Source organism: Taudactylus pleione, unplaced genomic scaffold (genome assembly GCF_031769625.1).
Source record: "Taudactylus pleione unplaced genomic scaffold, aTauple2 ptg000242l, whole genome shotgun sequence".
NCBI classification, from domain to species: domain Eukaryota; kingdom Metazoa; phylum Chordata; class Amphibia; order Anura; family Myobatrachidae; genus Taudactylus; species Taudactylus pleione.
This window is the reverse complement of record NW_028284644.1, coordinates 2,851,483-2,872,785: the sequence shown is the minus strand read 5'-3', so window position 1 is coordinate 2,872,785 and position 21,303 is coordinate 2,851,483. Positions and strand designations below refer to the sequence as shown.

Below are 21,303 nucleotides of genomic sequence, written 5' to 3'. Positions count from 1 at the left end.
CGCCCCCTGGCCGCTCGCACCATACGTCATGTCCGCTATTTATTAGATTAATCGAGTACATCGTACAGCGTATGAACTGCTCGCTATTCTTGTGGTTGGTTTTTTCAACCGCTATTTTGCGAGCAGTTCTGAGTTAAAAAAAAACAAGTGACGTGGTCAATGACGCTGCTGTATTAATTATGCACTCCCTTAAAACGCCCGTTTTGACCTTTAAGCACGCCTGCGTTCGAATTCCACTCCACCGTTTTCAAACACCTTCCCCTGTTACCACCCACATACGCCTCATTCTGTCACTCAAAATAGCAGGCACTCGCTATATAGCGTACAAACGATTTTCGGCCGCACTGACTGGTTCGCGCATGCGTACTAAAAACCGTACGCATGCGCAGATGTGCGAACATCGCTCGGAACGAGCGTACGGCCGCTAGCGAGCGGCTCTGAATGAGGGCCCTAGTCTAATTCTGTCTCTCTGCCTCAGGTAGCTATCTGGGGTAGTGCTCCTATATGCTAATTTATGCTAACTATGGGGACATTAGCCTCTACGCATCACCCAGTTCTTATTTCTAAACTGCACATAAACTATGCATCTGTCTTTCTTCATTATGCAGATATCCACTTTACTCCTTATTACAAATGGAACCTTCATCTTATGCACCAGAATTCATTTGGATTTTTCTTTTTCTCGAACACGGCAATTGAGTTTTTGAATGTTAAAAGGGAGATGGTGCCTCACACCATTGTCCCCATCACAGAAGATGAAGCCTGCCTATTCCAGTCCCTATCCTATCTCATGTAGGACACTCAGCTAATGGCTAGGGAGATGCGTGAACTAAATGTGAGGCATATTTATTATTTATTTATTAACAGTTTCTTATATAGCGCAGCATATTCTGTTGCGCTTTACAATTGGAAACATAAATAGAACAAGACTGGGTAGTAACACAGATATATAGGTAGGAAGGCCCTGCTCGCAAGCTTACAATCTATAGGGAAATAAATGGTAGACAAATGGGAGGAGTTCTCCATCATGTCCCATGACAGTAAGGCCACATTGTTTTTTAGGGATGTTTATATATATATATGCTTACTCTATTGGCGTATTTTCAACCAGTGTCTCTGTTTTATGTGTGTTTTAATTTAATATAAAATGTACTTCTCTGTATTGAAGTTGATGTATTTAGTTTTTTTTTGTTGCTGTTAATGCCAATAAAAATTGTTTGCAAAAAAAAAAACAAAAAAACAAATCTTAATATACATTATCTTGATACTAGCACACTCCTTTACCCCAGAGGCACCCAGGCACATCAGCTAATTTTTATTTATTATATAATTTTTCGATGCATCGAGTGCAGTGTTGGGGTGTCTAATGTGATGAGCTTGGTTGTTGTCCAGATATAAGTTCTTTTGGGAACCTGGTCTAAAATCTTAATCTTTAAATCCTTTTAAACTTATCATTATCCTTTGAAAAACAAATCTTCTGCAACTGTAATGATAAGCTCTAAGACAGTGGTTCTCAAACTTGGTCCTCAGGACCCCAAACAGTTCACGTTTTCCAGGTCACCTAGCAGGTGCACAGGTGTATTAAGTACTCACTGACACATATTTAAAAAGATTTGCAGGTGAAGCAAATTATTTTACTTGTGGTTCTAAGAGGTGACCTGGAAAACATCCACTATTTGGGGTCCTGAGGACAGAGTTTGAGAACCTGTGCTCTAAGATCTTTGGTGTAGACGGATACTCCCATGCCCTCCTTTCACCGTGTAGCTTACCTTTACATACTGTCGGAAAAGCGACCGTTGCTTGGGACAATCAGATATACATCCATGAAAATGTAGCTACTTACCACTAACAAGGTTTAAGAAGACGGTGTAAGAAGAATGCTCTTGATCTTGTCTCTTGCAATAGAACATAAATCATCAATGACACCTACCTAAACCAGAAAATAAATGCACATTTACACTAACCAGTATAAATTATAAGCTTACAGTTATTCATCATCTGTACACGAACAACATTGTGCCAAACTCCTATTTTCCTCAAGATTATAAAGTTGTGAGCAGGGCCCTCTTGACTGTAGCCTGTGTTTTAATAGCGAATGTAAGTATGCAGGCTATATCTATATCTGCATGAAGACAGAGACCATCTGTACATTGTACCCTAGATTGAATTTTTGCTCTTCTTTTATTTATTTTTTTAAAATGACCAAGTCAATTATTCTTGGCATTTTCTTGCTTACATTCTGAATAATAGAAAGACTGGGTATGAGTAGAAGGAAGATTATGATGAAATATGATGCAATTGAAATTTGTGATGTTGTAGCAGTAAAAACAAAAGCCTCTATATATCCACAGTGTTGCCTTCAGCCCGCTCCCCCCCACCCCCCCAAACAAAAATACTACATTTAACAAGTTGCCTATATCAAGACATATAGCCCGATCCAGAGTCAGATGGATCTCTCCTCAGAACGCAGATAGCGATGGTTACCATACAATGCATGCACGGATGCGTGGTTTGCATGTTTTTGCATACCTACAATTGATCTCTGCCAGATCTCGCTATGAAATGGGCTGAAACTGGGCGGCAACGCACAAGAGATCGGTCTCCTGGTAGTGTCATGGGTGTGTAGCTTAAGCTCTGTGCAATTCTGCGCAGTGGCGTAAGTTCATCCCAGACGCCCGGAGGCAAGTTATCATTTAGTGCCCCCCTATCCCCCATATTTACAGCCCTAAATGGGGTGAATATCTTGTGGGTGATAAAGGAGGTGCCCCTTCAGTGCTGGCGCCCGGCGGCAGGCGCCTCCATTGTCTCCCATACTTCTGCCCCTGATTCTGCGTTGTGCGTACAGTGAATAGAAGCCTGTATCTGATTGATCAATTAGCATAGGGCTGGTGCAAGCGCCGATACTAATGATGATGGATGCAGCGGTTTGTGTCAAATCACTGGGCATCCCCCTTGAAGACGCACAGATTCTTACATTAGTTGTACGGAATCTTAGCATAAATTAGTGAACCTGGCTTCACACAAAATACAGTCACTTTGCATCTGCCTCCGAATTAGGCCCATAATCTCTATAGTGTTGGCTAGCATTGTGCTTCTCCGAAAATGTTTACAATGAAATTTGTCCTGCAGCAACAGAGTTAAGAAATTCTCTAATAGCAGCTGAGTCAAGGTCAAGGCAGACAGCGTAAACATGTGAGAGGCTGTGACGCAGCACAAAAAGAAGCCTCGCAGAAAAGTATCAGGCAGACTGGGCCAGCTTAAAGCTCAAGTAAAGCTGCAGAAGATCCCAACACCGCACCAGACTATACAGATAATGGCAAGTATACGGTAGGGTAATAATAAAATATCTGATCCACACAGGGAAGACTCTTCTCAGTCTTCTCTTTTCATCAAGAACCCTAACTCTGCAACAATAACACAAACAAAAAACACTACATAAAAAATAATAATGATTAAACAAGGACCACAAGGTTATCCAAAATGTTCTTTTGAACTTGTTTTACTGTTTAAGTCTGACACATTTATCAAGTGAGTGATGCAGTATGTTTTATGCACAATTTGTAAAGTATGAAAGACTAGAAGATGAAATAAACTGCCTTTTATTAATATATTATACAGATTCATAATCTCCTTAGACACTCATGTTATCACTATGCCTCTTTCACTGAAATCAGTCACTTTCCATAGGACTACCTTATTCTCAGTTGTCATTATATAAATTACAAAGCTTCCCATAGCAAAACGTTACAAATCGAACACTGCATGTCAAAAAGGAGAATTTAAAACAAAAATACATTCAGAAAATGATTCTAGGTGTTGAAATCATGACAATACCAATGTAGGATAGATATTTCTTGCTCAAGCTCTAGAGCAGTGGTTTTCAAACTCAGTCCTCAGGACCCCCACAGTGTACACGTTTTCCAGGTCATCCAGCAGGAGCACAGGTGTAATCGTTACTCACTGACACATTTTAAAAGATCCACAGTTGGAGCTAATTATTTCACTTGTGATTCTGTGAAGAGACCTGGAAAACATGCACTGTTTGGGATCCTGAGGACCAAGTTTGAGAACCTGTGCTCTAGAGCACAGGTTCTCAAACTCAGTCCTCAGGACCCCTAACAGTGCATGTTTCCAGGTATCCTCACAGAATCAAAAGTGAAATAACAAGCTCCACCTGTGGATCTTTTAAAATGTGTCAGAGATTAATGATTACACCTGTGCACCTGCTAGGTGACCTGGAAAATACGAATTGTGTGGGGTCCCGAGGACTGAGTTTAAGAACCACTGCTCTAGAGCAAAACTCAATGCAAAAAGGGAATTTTAAAACATCTCTCAGTGACATATATACAGTACTGTGCAAAAGTTTTAGGCAGGTGTGGAAAAAATGCTGCAAAGTAAGAATGTTTTCAAAAATAGAAGTGTTCATAGTTTATTTTATCATTCTCAAAATGCAAAGTGAATGAACATAAGCAAAATCTAAATCAAATCAATATTTGGTGTGACCACCCTTTGCCTTCGAAACCACTTCAATTCTTCAAATTCTTTTAGGTACTGCAAACAGTTTTTGAAGGAACTCGGCAGGGAGGTTGTTCCAAACATCTTGGAGAACTGACCACAGATCTTTTGTGGATGTAGTTTTGCTCAAATCTTTCTGTCTCTTCATGTAATCCCAGACAGACTCCATGATGTTGAGATCAGGGCTCTGTGGGGCCATATCATCACTTCCAGGACTCCTTGTTCTTCTCTACACTGAAGATAGCTCTTAATGACATGGACTGTATGTTGGGGTCGTTGTCCTGCTATAGAATAAATTTGGAGCCAATCAGAGGTCTCCCTGGTGGTAATGCATGATGGAAAAGTACCTGCCTGTATTTCTCAGCATTGAGGACACCATTAATCATGACCAAATCCCCAACTCCATTTGCAGAAATGCAGCCTCAAACTTGCAAGGAACCTCCACCATGCTTCACTGTTGCCTGCAGACACTCATTATTGTACCGCACATACATTACCTATACCTATTACCTGTATCTATTCCAGGCCAAAACTTTAGGATTCCTTTTTTTTTTTTTAATCGCTGCATTAAATTACAAGAAAAATGGATGAAAATCGCTCTGTATTACATTTCCCCCATTGTCTTCTAGCTCTATTATGAGTGTGACTCAGCAGCCAATAAAATATCACTATTTGCTGCCATTCTCCTTGCTACCTGGTGGGCACAAGAAAGTATTGGTGCTTGGTAAAAAGAATAAAGTATACTCCATAGTACTCAATGAAAGGCCCCCAATACATTAGCTACTGTAAAGGTAACTAAATGTATTCCAATTTTGTGAGAAGCACTGTATTCAAATTTGATGAGTAAGGTGCATATGTATCAAAGCTTGATGTGAGATAAAATTGTGAAATATATATCACCAACCAATCGGCTCCAAACTATCATTTCTTAAACACAGCCTGCAAAATGTTAGTTAGAAGCCAATTGGTTGGTGATATATATCTCACAATTTTATCGCACATCAAGCTTTGATACATATGCTCTTTAATGTATCAGTTTGTGGGGAGAATATCACAGACATACTGGAAGTCAAGTAAAACTTTGCACTTAATAGTAACTTTATTTGGTCCAAGTTAGCTCTGCAGAATCCAACCTCCAGCTATGAGCTGTGGTAATAGAATCCCTGTACATTATGTTCCTTAATGCAGAAGATTACATGAGCACTTTAATATGTACCTACAATTAAGTCTTTTAGTCTCACATTAACAATAGAGGCTAAACTCCTTGAAAACTGAGTATAAAGACACTGGGCCTGATTCAGAGTTGGGAATAGGGTAAGAAATAACAGGTGACTGTGGGATAGATGTATGAAGCAGTGAAAAGAGTGGGGAAGTATGCCAGTGGAGAAGTTGCCCATGGCAAACAATCAGCTTTGAGGTTGCATTTATCAATTACATTGTATCAAATAATAGGTAGAAGCTGATCGGTTGCCATGGGTAACATCTCCACTGGCGCATTTCTACACTCTTTTCACTGCTTCATACATCTACCACTGTGTACCTGGACAAACCATGTTGCAATGCAAGGGGTGCAAATACATGCTGGACAGCTTTATTTTCACACTGCAATTTGGATTTCAGTTTGCACACACCCCTCCCAAATCTCTCTGCACATAAAACATCTGCCCCACCTGCAGTGCAGCAAGGTATTACCAAGATGGTCAGTTACTTGCTCTTTCTTACTCTATTCCCAACTCTGAATCAGAACCACTGTACTGAAACTGGCACTAAGAACCTTTAGAAAGAACTACACTGTAGATGGGCACTTGTGAGATAATGTCAGGAATACATTTACTGGAGGTGGGTACCAGGTTTTAGTAACTTGCCAAATCTAGCAAAACATTTTTGTGTATTTCAAGAATACCGAATGCTGAAAACTAGAACCAAATTTAAGTAAATTAGGTATTTAGGATACATACGAAATGTGGTCATGAAGAGTGTTGATAGACAGAAAAGGTGGAAGGAAGCGCTTTGTGGTGGGTGGGTGGGTTGCTAATTAATGCTAGCTATAGTAAATTGGATTATGTTTAGGCGGTTTGTATGTAAATAGATGTAGGTGTCTATGGATTTTCTCAATATAGTATAGTCAATTATATTATGTAGAATGACTCCTCAGCAATAACTTGGTGAAAGGTAACAAAGGGTCAGAGAAACAGAACACGTCTGTTTAAATTTCTGGTTGGCAATAACTTGTGGCTGGATAATCAATATGTATTGTATGTCTACATGTGGATTTAGATGTGCAGTGATCTTAATGCTTGTCCAAATAGATGGTGACTAGGTGGGCAAAAACTTTCGGCTGGGTGTTTGGCAGTGATGTGATTGTCTTGCTTACTTTGACGTAATGTTCCTTCTTCCCTCCACTCACGTCACCTTAGAGAATATAAATGCAGTATCAGAGCGACAATGACACTATTGTGCAGTTGATATAGGTAAGAAATCTTACTTACCCAAAATGTGCATCTGCTGGTCCATCGCTTCTCTGCAAATCCTCCGATGCATGCATGTATGTGAGTGAGGGGGAATATAAGGTATAAATAGATGGATAATGAGGCTGTTAGGCAGTATATTGCTTTTTATTGTAACTCCAGTTACAGTTAAAATTGAAATACAGTGTACAATGTACAATGCAAGGTGTGGACTAGATGAGAGATAGAAGTTGATAATGTCAATCTGTCCCTTACATTACATTAAGATCACTGCACGTCTAATTTCACATGTAGACATACAATACGTATTGATTATCCAGCTACAAGTTATTGCCAACCAGAAATTTAAACAGAAGTGTTCTGTTTCTCTGAGACTTTATGTTACCTTTCACCAAGTCTCAGCCTGAAGTTATTGCTGAGGAGTCATTCTACATAATAATATAATTGACTATACTGTATTGAGAAAATCCATAGACACATACATCTATTTGACATACAAACCACCTGAACATAACTCAATTTACTATAGCTAGCATTAATTAGCGACCCACCCACCACAGAGCGCTTCCTTCCACCTTTTCTGTCTATGACCTAATTTTGGGAATTAAGGACATTCTCTGAGGTAGCAGTTAGTGCTCCTACAGAGGATATATGTGTCACCACTAACAATCCGACCCTATCCATGAAGAGTGTTGAAGTCATGATAAGGGTGTAATGCCTTATGTTTACTTACAATGGGCTGTTGACAACCTCAGATTGGCCAAAAAGTCCTGTATTTGCAACAAATGGCCTGATATAGATATCTGTGTGCAACAGAGAATGTAAATGGCCCTTGGCGTGCAAAAAGCCGTGGCCGCTGCATGGTAGCACTTTGCATGCTGATGTCGCACACAGTGTCACATATCAAATGAATCAGCAGAGTCTCCTGGTGCTATTAGTTTCATCGCATTGCGTTTTAAGACACATTTCCGGCAGTAAAAAAAGATGTCCGGCGCTTGCAGAGTCTCCACAAGGGGCTGTTTGATGTGAATGCAGCAAAGAGGAGAGAGAAATCATCTGTACTAGTGTCACTGCATCGTAGCACTTTGCATGATGATTGAGAGACTGAGTCGCACACAGACATACAAATGTCCCATATGAAATTAACCAGTACAATCTCATGGTGCTTCTAGTTGCATCGTATTACAACTTTGACGCATTTTCGCACAAAAAAACGCAAAAAATGCCCGGCGCGAGCTAAGGCTCATGCGACCAGTCGCACCACGAGGGGCTATAGAATGAGAATGCAGCAAAGATGAGAGAGGTCACACCTGTCGCTTATCAAATTAATCAGCACAGTCTGCTGGTGCGTCCTAGTCACAGTAGCACGGGACCTGGAGGCTCTCTCATGCTAGGAAAGTTGCGCTGCGCAGAAAATTGAGTCTATGTATGATGACACATCTGTAGGAGCTGGTAGGAGAGCCCTGCAAATTCTCCAATAATAACATGCTTATTATAAAAATAAAAAATGAAGAAATATAACTGGACTATGTCAGTTCAAATAAAATAAACACCTTAAGAATGTATAGCGAGGTGAACATTTTATAGAGTTGACTTGTTACATGTTTCTAATGTTTCTGTTTTTCCATCTCGAACTTATATTCCTTTACCTGTGTCAGCATTAGTATAATTCATTTTAATGGATAACAATTCTAAAAGTACAAGTTATAACGTTCAGAAATATATGTAAAAGCTTGACCGGGAACAGATAACTTGGGGCCCAGCACACTCATGTTTTTGGCCCACCGCATCCCAGGTAGGTACAGGGGTATGCAGTTGGGAAGCCGGCGGACCCAATTCCGACAGCCGGCTTCCCGACTGTCATATCCCGGCTAGACATATGCCGGGAGCCCGACGCCCGGCATCCCGTTCCAAGGGACGCCGAACGCGGATAGCCATGGGGGGGTGGGGGAGGGTTAGGGTTAACGAGGGGACTTAGGGTTAGGCACCCCCCCAGGAGGTTAGGTTTAGGCTAGGGGAAGGGGGGTTAACGTTAGGCACCCCCGGGGGGGGACTTTGGGTTAGGCACTCCCCCGGGGGAAGGGGGGGTATTCGGGTTAGGCACTGGGGGGGGAAGGTTAGTGTTAGGCACCCCTAAGGGAGGGTTAGAGGGTAGAAATAGGTTAGTATTAGGGGTGTACACTGGCCACTTTGCGTGTTTTGTGTTTTGGTTTTGGATCTGGATCTTTCTTCGTGTTTTGGATCTGGATTGGTTTTGCCAAAACCACCCTTCCGTGTTTTGGGTTCTGGGTTTTGTGTTTTGGATCTGTATTTTTTTTAAAAAAAAGCATAAAAACAGCTTAAATCACAGAATTTGTGGGTTTTTCTGCTCCTATGCAATTATTAACCTCAATAACCTTCATTTCCAGTCTATTCTGAACACCTCACAATATTGTTTTTATGGCCAAAAGATTGCACCAAGGTAGCTGGATGACTATGCTAAGCGACACGAGTGGGCTGCACAAACACGTGGCCCATCTAGGAGTGACACTGCAGTGGCAGACAGGATGGCAGTTTGAAAAACTAGGCCCCAAACAGTACATACTGCAAAGAAAAAAAGAGGTGCAAGATGGAATTGTCCTTGGGCCCTCCCACCCACCCTTATGTTGTATAAATAGGACATGCACACTTTAACAAACCAATCATTTCAGTGCCAGGGTCTGCCACACGACTGTGGCTGAAATGATTGGTTCGTTTGGGCCCCCACAAAACAAGCTGGCAATTAATGTGTCCCTGCACAAACTGGCTCTACGGAGGCAAGATGTCGTCCTCATCCTCCTCATCCACCGATTCCTTGGATAAAACAGGAAAAAGGGATTTAGGTGTCCCTGGACTGCTTACGGTCTTAGCCAAAGTTTCTGAACTTGACAGTAACTTTTTATGAACGCGCTGCAGGTGCCGTATAAGGGAGGATGTTCCTAGGTGGTTAACGTCTCTACCCCTACTTATTTCACCCTTACATATGGTATATATGGCAAGACAGTTGTTGTCCGGATTTGGATAGAAATATTGCCAGACCAAAGAGGTGGAATGTTTGGTCTTCTGCCCAGGCATGACCGTGATGGGCTTTTTCATCCCACAGAAAACAACTGTCTCCCCCGGAGCCTGATTTAAACAAACCACATCACCATCAGAATCCTCCTCGCCAACTTCCTCCTCAGTGTCAGCTACACCAGTATCCTCATCCTGTTGTACTTCAACAGTGACATCTTCAATTTGCATATCAGCAAGTGGACTGTGGGTGCTCCTTTCAGCACTTGCAGGGGGCGTGCAAATGGTGGAAAGAGCCACCTCTTCCCGTCCAGTGCTGGGAAGGTCAGGCATCGCAACCGCCAGCACACTTGGACTCTCCTTGGGGATTTGTGATATCTTCTTAGAACGCACAGTTCTTCGCTCCGCTTTTGCCAGCTTAACTCGTTTGATTTTTTTAGTGGGAGGAGGGCTTCCATCGTCATGTGAAGCTGAACCACTAGTCATGAACATAGGGAAAGACCTTAGCCGTTCCTTGCCACTCCGTGTCGTAAATGGCATATTGGCAAGTTTCCGTTTCTCTTCAGATGATTTAAATGTTTTTTTCAAGGTCATTTTCCTGAACTTTGCCATTTGGGATTTTATGTGCCCTCTACTATGACATTGGGCATCGGCCTTGGCAGACGACGTTGATGGCATGCTATCGTCTATGTCATGACTAGTGGCAGCAGCTTCAGCACTAGGAGGAAGTGGTTCTTGATCTTTCCCTATTTTATTTTTATCGGAGAAAGTATGGTCCTCCATTTATGTTATATTGATATATACGTGCGGCTAAGGCGCACACAAACACAGAAAATATTTTTTTATTTTTGCTGGAGAGTAGTGCACTTTGTGGGTTACACCACCCTTTAAAAAATGAGCCAGCCGGCTCTTTACTTATGGGACACAGGCGCACGCTTGGCTCTGCTCCTTTGTTGATGCACGTGCAGCCACAGTGCACACAATTCACAAACACAGAAAATATTTTTTATTTTGTTTGGAGTGTACTTTGGGGGTTACAGCACCCTTTAACGGTCAAGCCAGCCGGCCCTTTACTTATGACACAGGCGCACGCTTGGCACTACTTTGTTGATGCACGTGCGGCTACTGCGCACACAATTCACAAACACAGAATTTTTTTTTTTTTAGCACTTGGGGGGAGCACCCCTGACGGACAGAGCACCCCCTGGACAACACTACAGCACCCCTTTAGGTCTGGGACACTGCACAGGACTTTGGAGTGGACACAGCCCCTATGGACAACTGACTGCACAACACAGTCCAGCCAGCCCCTATGAACTTTGAAGTAGTGGACACAGCCCCTATGGACAACAGCAGCACAGTGCAGCACAGCACAGCACAACTCTGCACTACACTACACTACGCTACACAGCCCAGCCAGCCCTAACTCCCACCCTCCCTCTTCACTGTCCACAGCCAAGTGAGAAAATGGCGCCGACGCGGGTACCTTATATAGGATCCAAAACCCGCGAGACCCGGAAGGCGGGATGATGACGTTTTGCCTCGATTTCAGATCCGAGTCAGGTGGGAAAAGTCGAGCCTGACTCGGATCGGCCTCAGATCGGGGGGGCTCGGATTTCAGAAAACCGAACCCGCTCACCCCTAGTTAGTATATACTTACCTTTGACGATAGGGATTTCCTCCTCTGCCGGGATGCAGCTGTCGGGATTCCAACGGCCGGGCAGGGTCCGGCGGTAAATCATACCGATTCCGGTACAGGTTGGTAGCAGGGCTGGCGCGAGAACTGTTTGAGCGGAGCAGCGCAGGAGGATGCCACCCTATAGGGTGGACAGAGCAGCCATTGCTGCCAGGGCCCAGAACCGATGACTAACAGGACTGCCGGCAACCACCAGCAGCCGGCGGCAATGCATCCATAACTCTGCAGTGCCTATAAACTAACTTCTGGCCCGGGCAGCGCTGGGCCCATCTTCTGGGCAGCTCAGACATGGCCCGGGCCGTGACCTATACATGACGTCAAGATGACATAGTCATAGCAGTGCATGCGGCTGCATGAGTTGACTTACTGTGGCTGTTATAGATTGGTTAAAATGTAATACGTTTCTCCACACAAAATTAAATGCATACTGTACTTGTCAAATGAATGTCAGTGAGACTCCGTGAAATAGTGGTGATCTCCCTGACTCAAATGAATGTCAGTGAGACTCCGTGAAATAGTGGTGATCTCCCTGACTCACTGAAGAGTATAGCAAAACAGTCCTAGACTCTTCAGGGCACAACACAGTGATAACGTTATCACTCTCCATCATGAAGGAAACACTGGGGATATGTGCTACCAGAAAATGGCTACCACTCTGCATTACACTGATGGCTACATGAGTGACTGCATGTCCAAGAATGTGTGATGAATTGCATGAACCTGGTGGAAGGGAGAACATTAGAGGGGGTCATTTAAGTTGCTAGAAAATAGTAGAGTGCTTCATATTTTAACTGCACAGTCACAACCATGGTAAAACATCTTGCGCTAGTGGGTTAATGTGCTACAGAGCAGACATATTGGCCATCTGTGCAGGTTTTTGCAGAGATTTTTTTTTACTGTGACAACTGCACATGGTTAGCAAAACTAAAGTAATTGGTTCAAACCACAGCCTCCTATCACATTTACACATTACCCACATTATCTAGCTGTTCTGCTTCCCAGAACAACACACAATATATTCAGCATACACAATCCCCCAGAAATGCTTTTTCAAAAGTAGGCAAATATGACTAAATATGATAAACATTCGGTGGGCACATACAGAGTGATATAACAAGACTCAACTCTGCTGCCCCAGTCATCATGCTGAAAAAATGTCAGCTCTCAGTACGGGATCCGGTCAAAATCCCAACAGTCGGGATGCCGATGTTTAGAATGCCTACACCTGTCAGAATCCCAGCGCTGGCATTCTAAAGGAAAGTACTGCGGGGTTAGGAGGAGGTTTACGGTGTGGGGGAGGGGAGGTTAGGTTTAGACACCACGGAGGGAGGGTTATAGTTAGGAGTAGGGAGAGGGGGAGGGTTAAAATACTGACCGACAACTGTCGATATCCTAACCCTGACGGGATGCCAGTGTCGGGATTCTGACCTCCGGCATACCCTACCCAACCCCTCAGTTCTTACAACAGTCAACTCAATGCAGCACAATGCAAGTCTAACCAGCTGCAGTACGAATTACAAATCCTGTGTCCAGTACATGGCTTTCACTTGTTGTAGAACATTTCTAATACTTAAACCCATATTTACCAGGTTGTGGTGCCTGCACTGCAGCACTAACGCCACACATTACATGTATTATTTTATATGGGAGTGCTGGGATAAAATGAAAAAATGTTCCGCACTATGAGAATGAAGCTGCTCAGTATAAAGTCAATTTCTAGAATAATTGTTTAATATGAGCGCTACAAGTAAAGAATATTGTGTTTAAAATAACTGTGTGTGTGTCTAAGAATGGATCAATAAAAGGATAATATGTTGGCAGATATTATGTATAAAAATGTGCATCAGTAAAGCACTTTAAAACAGAGATAAATAAATTAAAACATAAAAAATCTAAAAAATAAAAGCATGTGCTCTTAAAAACAGTATGTGTCTATAGCTCTTTTGAGACAATCTTTGGAGGGTCCGTCAGTATATGTGCAGCAAATGAACAGCGCAACTCACAGTGGGGCCAGACAACGGAGATAGCAGTGTTCCCTAACTATCCCTATCTTACCTCCTAGGCTTCCTTTTGTGATGCGGCAGATCTTCTCCTTGCTGCTGCCGTGGCCATGTGCTGGACGACCCGCTCTTGGTATTAGCCGGCGGGTCGGCTGAAGTGACGTCACCCGCTTCCGTGCACAGTGCGGCTCTTGTAATACTGTGGGGTCTATTACTAAGCAGTGTTAGTAGACAGAGTGAAAAGTGATAAGAAAGTGATAAGGTGCCAGCCAGTCAGCTCCCAACTGTCATCTCACAGGCTGTGTTTGAAAAATGACAGTTGGGAGCTGATTGGCTAGCACTTTATCACTTTTCACACTTCACTTCTCCTAACGCTGCTTAGTAAATAGACCCCTGTGTGTTGGTAAGCTCCGGACCTCTCTCTTACCTCTCCAACGTGTTTCATACCCTCCTGGATACTTTTTCAAGGATCACTGAAAAAGTACCCAGGAGGGTATGAAACACGTAACTGACCACACATAAAAAAGTAGGTTTATTTCCTCTCTCTTTCATTTTTTTCTTTGTTAAACATGTAAACTGGACAGGGGTCTTAGGCACAAGTGGGGTATAATTTGTGCCATCCAACACTCCAAAACAGGGTGGCTAGACACATACACTAGGCCCCCACTGCAGCAAGGAAACCCAAGTTGAGAGCCCCCAGGACCAGGAGAAAGAATGTTCATTGTATCCCGCAGCCCCAGCTCCAGTAGGAGCAGCATAACCAGCACACTAGCATTTAGGTGGATAATTATTTACATTTTAATGAACTATTTTCAAACTGGGTGTATATTGCCTGTGAGATAGATGGCATGGTTATGTTTATTTGAATAATACCGGTGACATCTCCAATTTTAAAACTGTCTGCTGCACGCTTTACAGTCACTGTGTAGTAAACCATAAAATACTTCAGCAATCAGTGTCAAATTGAGATAGGCAGTTCCGACCGTTCCATTGCAGGAGGTTTTCTGTGTGTTCTTACAGAGCCTCCAGCGTGTTTAATCCTTTTTTTTAGGCCTTCACAAGACTAAAATTGCATGTGCATACCTGAAGCTTCCTGTGTAGAGGTAGCTGCTGACCATGAAGTCTGCTCTGTCATGAAACGATGGTTGTCTGAACTATATTATATCATGGACTCAAGCAGAGAGGACAGAGGTCTAATAAAATAGACAATCCAGACAAGGCACAGAGAGCATCCATAGTACTCAGCCATCATCCACTTCTGCAAAACAAAACAGAGAATTGACAAGTTAAGTATGGTACTGATGACTGCCAAAGTATTATATTAGAACTATACTCACTAACACAGTAGCAATTTAAGAACTCCTGTCAGGACTTAATTCAAACTATCAGCAGATTCAGTGTTCAGACAAAGTGGCTGATGCAAAGTTGATGGCAAAATGGGCATAAATCACTGAAGAATAGAAAAGCATGGAAACATTGCATATTTTCCCCCATATGTGAGCCTTACACATCTCATCTCCACATTAGCAGCATGTGCACCTGGTTCATCATCATCAGTGTTTATTTGCACCTGCCCTATAGCTGGAGCAAAATATACACCTAATAGGTGTAAAGGCGTGTTTCTGCACATTGCCCATGATCACAGGCACTAACCACTAAGGGGAAACATCATTTAAAAGAAGAGACTCCCACCTTTCAAGACAGGGTGCTCTTATGTATGTGTGGGCCAGTATGGGGGGAGAGAGGGGACAATGGGCTCTTCTCCCATCTATGGCAAACTCATTTTTCTCTAGCGCTGGGGGATATTGTCTGGTGATCACAAGATAATAGCTCCTAAGGGGGCCACATAAATTAAAAAAGAGGGGACTCCCCTTTTTCATATGTGCGGGATTCCATATTTACAGATGTAATTAGGAGTGGGTGCCCCCCCTATATATGGAAAAAGTTTGTTTTCTGTAGCACCAAGCAATTATTACTAAGTGGCCCCAACATTTGAAAGATGGAACCCCCTATTTCTATAATGGGTGCCTCTTAATTATTTGTAGCCAGGTTGGGGGAGATCTTGCCCCATATGCCTGGGCTACATTATTTTTCTGTAGTGCAGCAGAATATTGTCTAGTGAGCAGTGTGATCACCAGATATTTGTATACTTTCTTGAGGACACACTGTTTGAAAGAGGTAACTAGGTGGTGGGGTTGGAGAGTTAGAGGGACTTTAAGTCCCCCCAAGATTTTCATTAATTTTTTCATTCTACCTTACAGTATCAGCAGCTGTGAGACTGTAACTTGGCATTTTGCATGTAAAAACATCCGCAGTTGCACACAGTATATTGGCATGCAGCAAATCATTTTAATCAGCAGAAGCTGCTCGTGCGTCCTATTTGCATCAATACGCGAATAAGACGCATTTGAAGGGAAACAGTCGCACGAAAAGACACTTGGTGCTAACGAGTCACGCCACGGCATGGTGCGACTAGAAGTGCTGTTTAACGCAAAAGAAAGTAAGATGTATGTGGACACATCTGTAGTTGCTATTGTATCTGTAATCTTTTGGGACCAACAACATTCAAATATGCAGTACAACTGCATTGTCATGGTGCCAGTCACGTGCCATGCAGTGACCAGTGTGCCATGCAGCGTTGTAATTTCTCAAGTAAGAAGATCAGGGCACCACCCCGTACTGAACTTAAACTTTATTGTATTAAATACTCATTGAGGTATAACATTTCTAATCTCATCTGTCAAGGTAGTGGGCTCAGGATCAAAATTAGCCAGGGGGACAATCATCGTATATAATCAAATTCACTATTTTGTATAGCGACACACACAGAATAAGAATAATCATGTAAAGTCCATCACAAGTGTCTCTAAATAAGAGTTTTCTGTTTCATGAGATCCTATATGGGTGATCTTACAAACTCCAGCATTCCCTCATCCATGTTCCATTGTACTAAGCACAAATATATTTCAGATGAAGGTGCCTAGTAGACTGAGTATATTCTGGATGACAAAATTCCTAATACTAGAGAGAGTGTTACAAGTCATAGACAGTACATAACTTTTCCTCAAACATAAAGTAGTAAGAAAATAGCCACAGGTCAATTGGACCTGTAATGCATATATGAATCTCAGGCACAGTGGTAAATGTGCTTTCTAAATTGCTGGTTGGAAAAATATTCTGCTATCTACATCATGCCTTATAGTGGGTTGATAAATATGAAAAAAATGTGAAAACATATACTGATACATTAGATTTATAAATCTATTATAATGTAAGTTTGCATAGAGACATACAATGAGTGTACTGTTTAAATATGGATTTACATTTGGAAAAATTACAGCCTTCATGACACCATTGACAAAATGGCATATACAAACAAACAAGTGAGCAATTTGGGGGGTAAGCATTGGTGTCACAATCAGAAACATATTTTAGCTAATTTTCAGATCTACAAATCTGCTGCCAAGTTTTGACATCACAATGATACTTTCTAGTGATTTTATTTAATTGAGTTGATTTCATTAATCTTTACATGTCAACACAGACTTTCTATAAGCCTTTCTAATATCCCTTTCAGACATACGACCAGAGAAATTTCCTGCTCTGACCCGGGAATTTCTCCTGAGCAAAATCCTGGGAGACCCCCCTTTCACACTACAGCATCTACCCGGGAAATTCCCAGGTAGACTCCCTTTCAGATAACAGCAGGGTTTTTTAGATTACCTGCCTCTCCTCTGCCCCTCCTAGTCTATCCCCTCTCCGGCTGCCGCTGATGAGGTCATCAAAATGCAGCAGGCAGCAGGCCAATCCCAATCCAGCCATTTTTTTTTTTAATTTTATTTTATTAATAAATTATTTGTTTTATCCCCTATTTGACATCTCCCCCTCCCCCCAATGGGGAAGAAATAGAACCCCTTCCGTTAATGTACTGCCCTGGTGGTCCGGCGGGAGTGCGGTCTCCAGCGCTGGCGGGTGTCCCCGGCGTCCAGCTGGGGTCCTCTGTGTCGCGATCTACAGTGACACAGCCAGCGATGCTCTGCGCTGCCAACTGAAAGCAGCAGCGCTGAACGTCCGTGCTGCCAACTCAAAGCAGCAGCGCTGAGCGTCCTATAGGACGCTCTGCACTGCCAACTAAAATGTAAAAGCTGCTTGGTGCAGCCCGGGAATAGTAAATTCCCAGGTAGCACCACTCAGACATAAGCAGGGTAATTTCCCAGGGCTTAAGTCCTGGGAAATTTCCCTGGTCGATTGGAGGGTCGGCTACTTTCAGACATACGCGGCAACCCAGGAATTTGGCTGATCCAGGCCAAATTCCCGGGATTTTCGGTATGTCTGAAAGGGGTATCAGTGAGATCCATTCCCATACTTGTCTATGTGCTGTTACAAAATGCTAGAGAATTTTTTTTTACAAAAGTAGGTAAATAGCTTTACAGTCGTCATAATACACTTCCAAAATTCATGGGATAGGTGCCAAGTATTGTGTAGGACCCCCTTTAGCCCATTGGATAGATGTTGATACATGCTGTCTGGATAGCTTGCTCCCTGCTATTTGTAGGTGCAGGATCTTCTGTGCGAATAGACCTCTCCACCATGTCCTATAAATGCTCCATTAGCTTCATGTCGGGCGAATGTGGAAGCCACATCATTCGTCAGAACTCTCCAGAATGCTCCTCGAACCAATTCTGGACAACTTGGGACAGATGACAGGGTGCATTATCCTGCTAGAATATTTCATTGTTGTGGGGGTACATGAAGAGCTGCAAATGGTCATTGAGTCTGCACAACACCTGTACCCTAACATCAGTCTGAAACTACAACCGTGAATCATTGGAAAACGCCATGTTCCCAGTCCTCCAAGGGTCCAGTTAGCGATGTCACGAGCCCAGGTGAGGTGCTGTGTCCAGTATCATAGTGTTAACAGGGGCACTCTGGTGGGTCTTCTGTTCTCATATCCCATGCAAGCTAAAGTATGCTGCACTGAGCTGCTGGATTGTGTCTGGAACCTCCTGTATTGAATGTGGATGTGATTTAAGCCAGTATCGCTTGTCTGTTACCACAGACAATTCTGACCAGTCGCCACTGGTTATGATCATTAAGCACCCGTGTTTGGCCACTGCGCTGTCCTCGATGAGTGGTAATGCCTTCCATGAGGTATTCCTGGTTTACACATGACACTGTAGGTCGAGGAATGTTGCATGTCCGCACAACTTCGGAAATGGAATGTCCCATCCTTCGGGCACCCACTATCATGCCCCGTTCGAAATTCGATACTTCACGTCGCCTTGACATGAGCAGCCCAGCCGGTGTTCAAACTAACAAGATGTTAGATTGCAACTGATGAAGGTCTGGGCATTTCCAAGATGCCACAGTACGGTGACGCCACCTACCATTACCTTTACATACTGCTATGCCATGACTTTTGCCACTACAGTGTAGGTACCATTGATTTATATAGGAGCTAAAGAGGCAGCTCTGATGACACAGAACACAATGACAGTCAATAGAGGGGTGCGGTACACACCGGGTGACACCATCCAGAGCTGCTCTGCTATTTTGGTGTCACCCCCTCGGATGATGTCACCGAGCACAGCTACTGCGGTGATGGATGACGTGCGCGTCATGCACACCGTCTTGCGAGAGACTGGCGTGACGGAGGCGTTGCACGCCCCCAAAATGGCACACCAGGGGGGCGTGACCTCATGGACACAAGGTCATGCCCTCTTTTGGTGCATGCTAGGGGTAGATGAGTGCCGCACAGAGTATCACCACAATCTGTGACACATCTGGCAATGATACCCACTTAGCTACACGGTAAATGGAGACTATAAAGGTCGCCAATATAGCACAGGACCTGCACAGTGTGAGGACATATTTATATGATGACACTACACCATTCATCATGTTTGTGAGAGATCATCTAGAGCACAACATATACAAATACATTAAAAAGGAGATGGATTGCTGAAAAAAATTACCTCATTGGTGTATGTGAATAATACAAATTCGCATTGCTGAAAAAATATGCTAATGATTTAGCTGATGTCTTGTGTACAGACGCGCCCACCTAAGGTGTCTCAAATCCGCCACTTGCATATGAAAGACAAAATATTGGGAAACACAGTCATATTTCGAACAGCTGAGAAACCCTATGCGGTCTCAGAATGTTCATCACACAAGGGCAAGCCCAGAGAATGGTCCCAACGCACCTGCATTTTTGTAGCCACCCGCTGTTACCTCCATCTTGAAATGTCACTCAACTTGCAAAAAAATCTTTGGTGCAAGCGCAGTCTCAAACCCATTGTCGCATGTGCGCAATGTGGCCTTGGGTGCATGTGCAGTGGCCAAAAATCTCTACACTGCTTCCGACATCGACACTGTGTGCACCCTCTGACTCAGGCTCTTAGAGACCTAGCTTTTCATAGCTGGCACCCACCATGCCCGTGCATACCTGGAAAGAGGATCACGTTCATTCCCATTTGTGTTAGGATTAAAGTGAGACTTTGATTTGAACTACTTCTAAATGATCTAATTTACATTTCTTTAATATGAGATAAAAAGCAATAAAAAAAATAAAAAAAACACAACACCTACATGTTTCTTTTCTGTTCAATGCGAGAAAAAAAAAATTGTACTAATCGACTTTAAACCTTGAGAAAAAATGTGATAGCCACTAATGAATAAGCAATTTTTGCCTAGTATTGTAATTGGGTATAATATTTGACATTGGCAACCATGAACCAGATTACATTAAATTATAATTTATTGGACAAAACACTTTGTAAGCAGGTTTATATAAATACATTGCAAGGTTTGATAAATGATGTTTGTGAGGTCTGAAATATATGGGCAGACTTTGTGAGTCACTGATTACTCTTCGAATTGACGTAAGAGACTAAAATAGCCTATGGGACAATAGTATATAAGATGAAAGAGCAGGACTTTTCTCCACTGTAAACTATGGACTGAGTTAATGTACTGTGGCAGACTGCATTGTAGAAAGATTAAGTCACTGAAACAAAAATTAACTCCTGTGTGCCAAGTGCAAACCCCATAAATCATATAAAAGGAAAACTAAATGTTAAAAATCTTTTTAGACTAGACTAAACACAATTATTATATAGGGGTAAACTGAAAGGAGTTTTCTTTTTAGTTGAATAATAAAAATACTGATTTAATAGATTTAATTCTATGATGTCCAAAATAGTTATTAATTACATTATCTGTGTTAATATACATATATTTCAATTAAATAGATTTATTTTAGTTTTCTGCATTGATTTTTTTTATAGTATGAATATGAAATAGTGTGTACAATAATCATGACAAAATTAGTTTTGTTTATTTCATCTAAAGATTTTTTTTAATTTTGGAGGTCCAAGTGGCATGTGTAGGAGGGTATGACGTGATTCATGGCCCAACCCTCTGCAGCGCAAACGTGCGGTTTGCATAATCATGCAGCCGAGGCAAGGTCATAATGATACGATTTGCATAACCAAGCCCCTGCCCCGCCCAACTTAGAAACTAAATATATATATATGGTATAACCATACTCTGTAATAGGACTATTTTTCAGATTTTATTTTTTTATATGTAA

The 21,303-nt window shown here is 42.5% G+C and overlaps 1 long non-coding RNA gene across 7 annotated transcripts in view; it reads right to left on the bottom strand.

Annotated features, from left to right (window-relative positions):
• LOC148516716 (uncharacterized) overlaps positions 1–21,303 on the bottom strand; it is a 209,166-nt gene that overhangs the window by 15,256 nt on the left and 172,607 nt on the right. For 4 of the 7 annotated variants that reach the window (XR_015879379.1, XR_015879376.1, XR_015879381.1 and 1 more), the window contains 2 exons: positions 14,793–14,967; positions 1,844–1,930 (listed from right to left, as the gene is read on the bottom strand). This is a non-coding gene — a long non-coding RNA (uncharacterized LOC148516716). Of the gene's footprint in view, positions 1–1,843; positions 1,931–4,243; positions 4,800–14,792; positions 14,968–21,303 lie in introns of those variants that run through there. The other 3 variants (XR_015879378.1, XR_015879377.1, XR_015879380.1) reach the window with 2 other exon arrangements.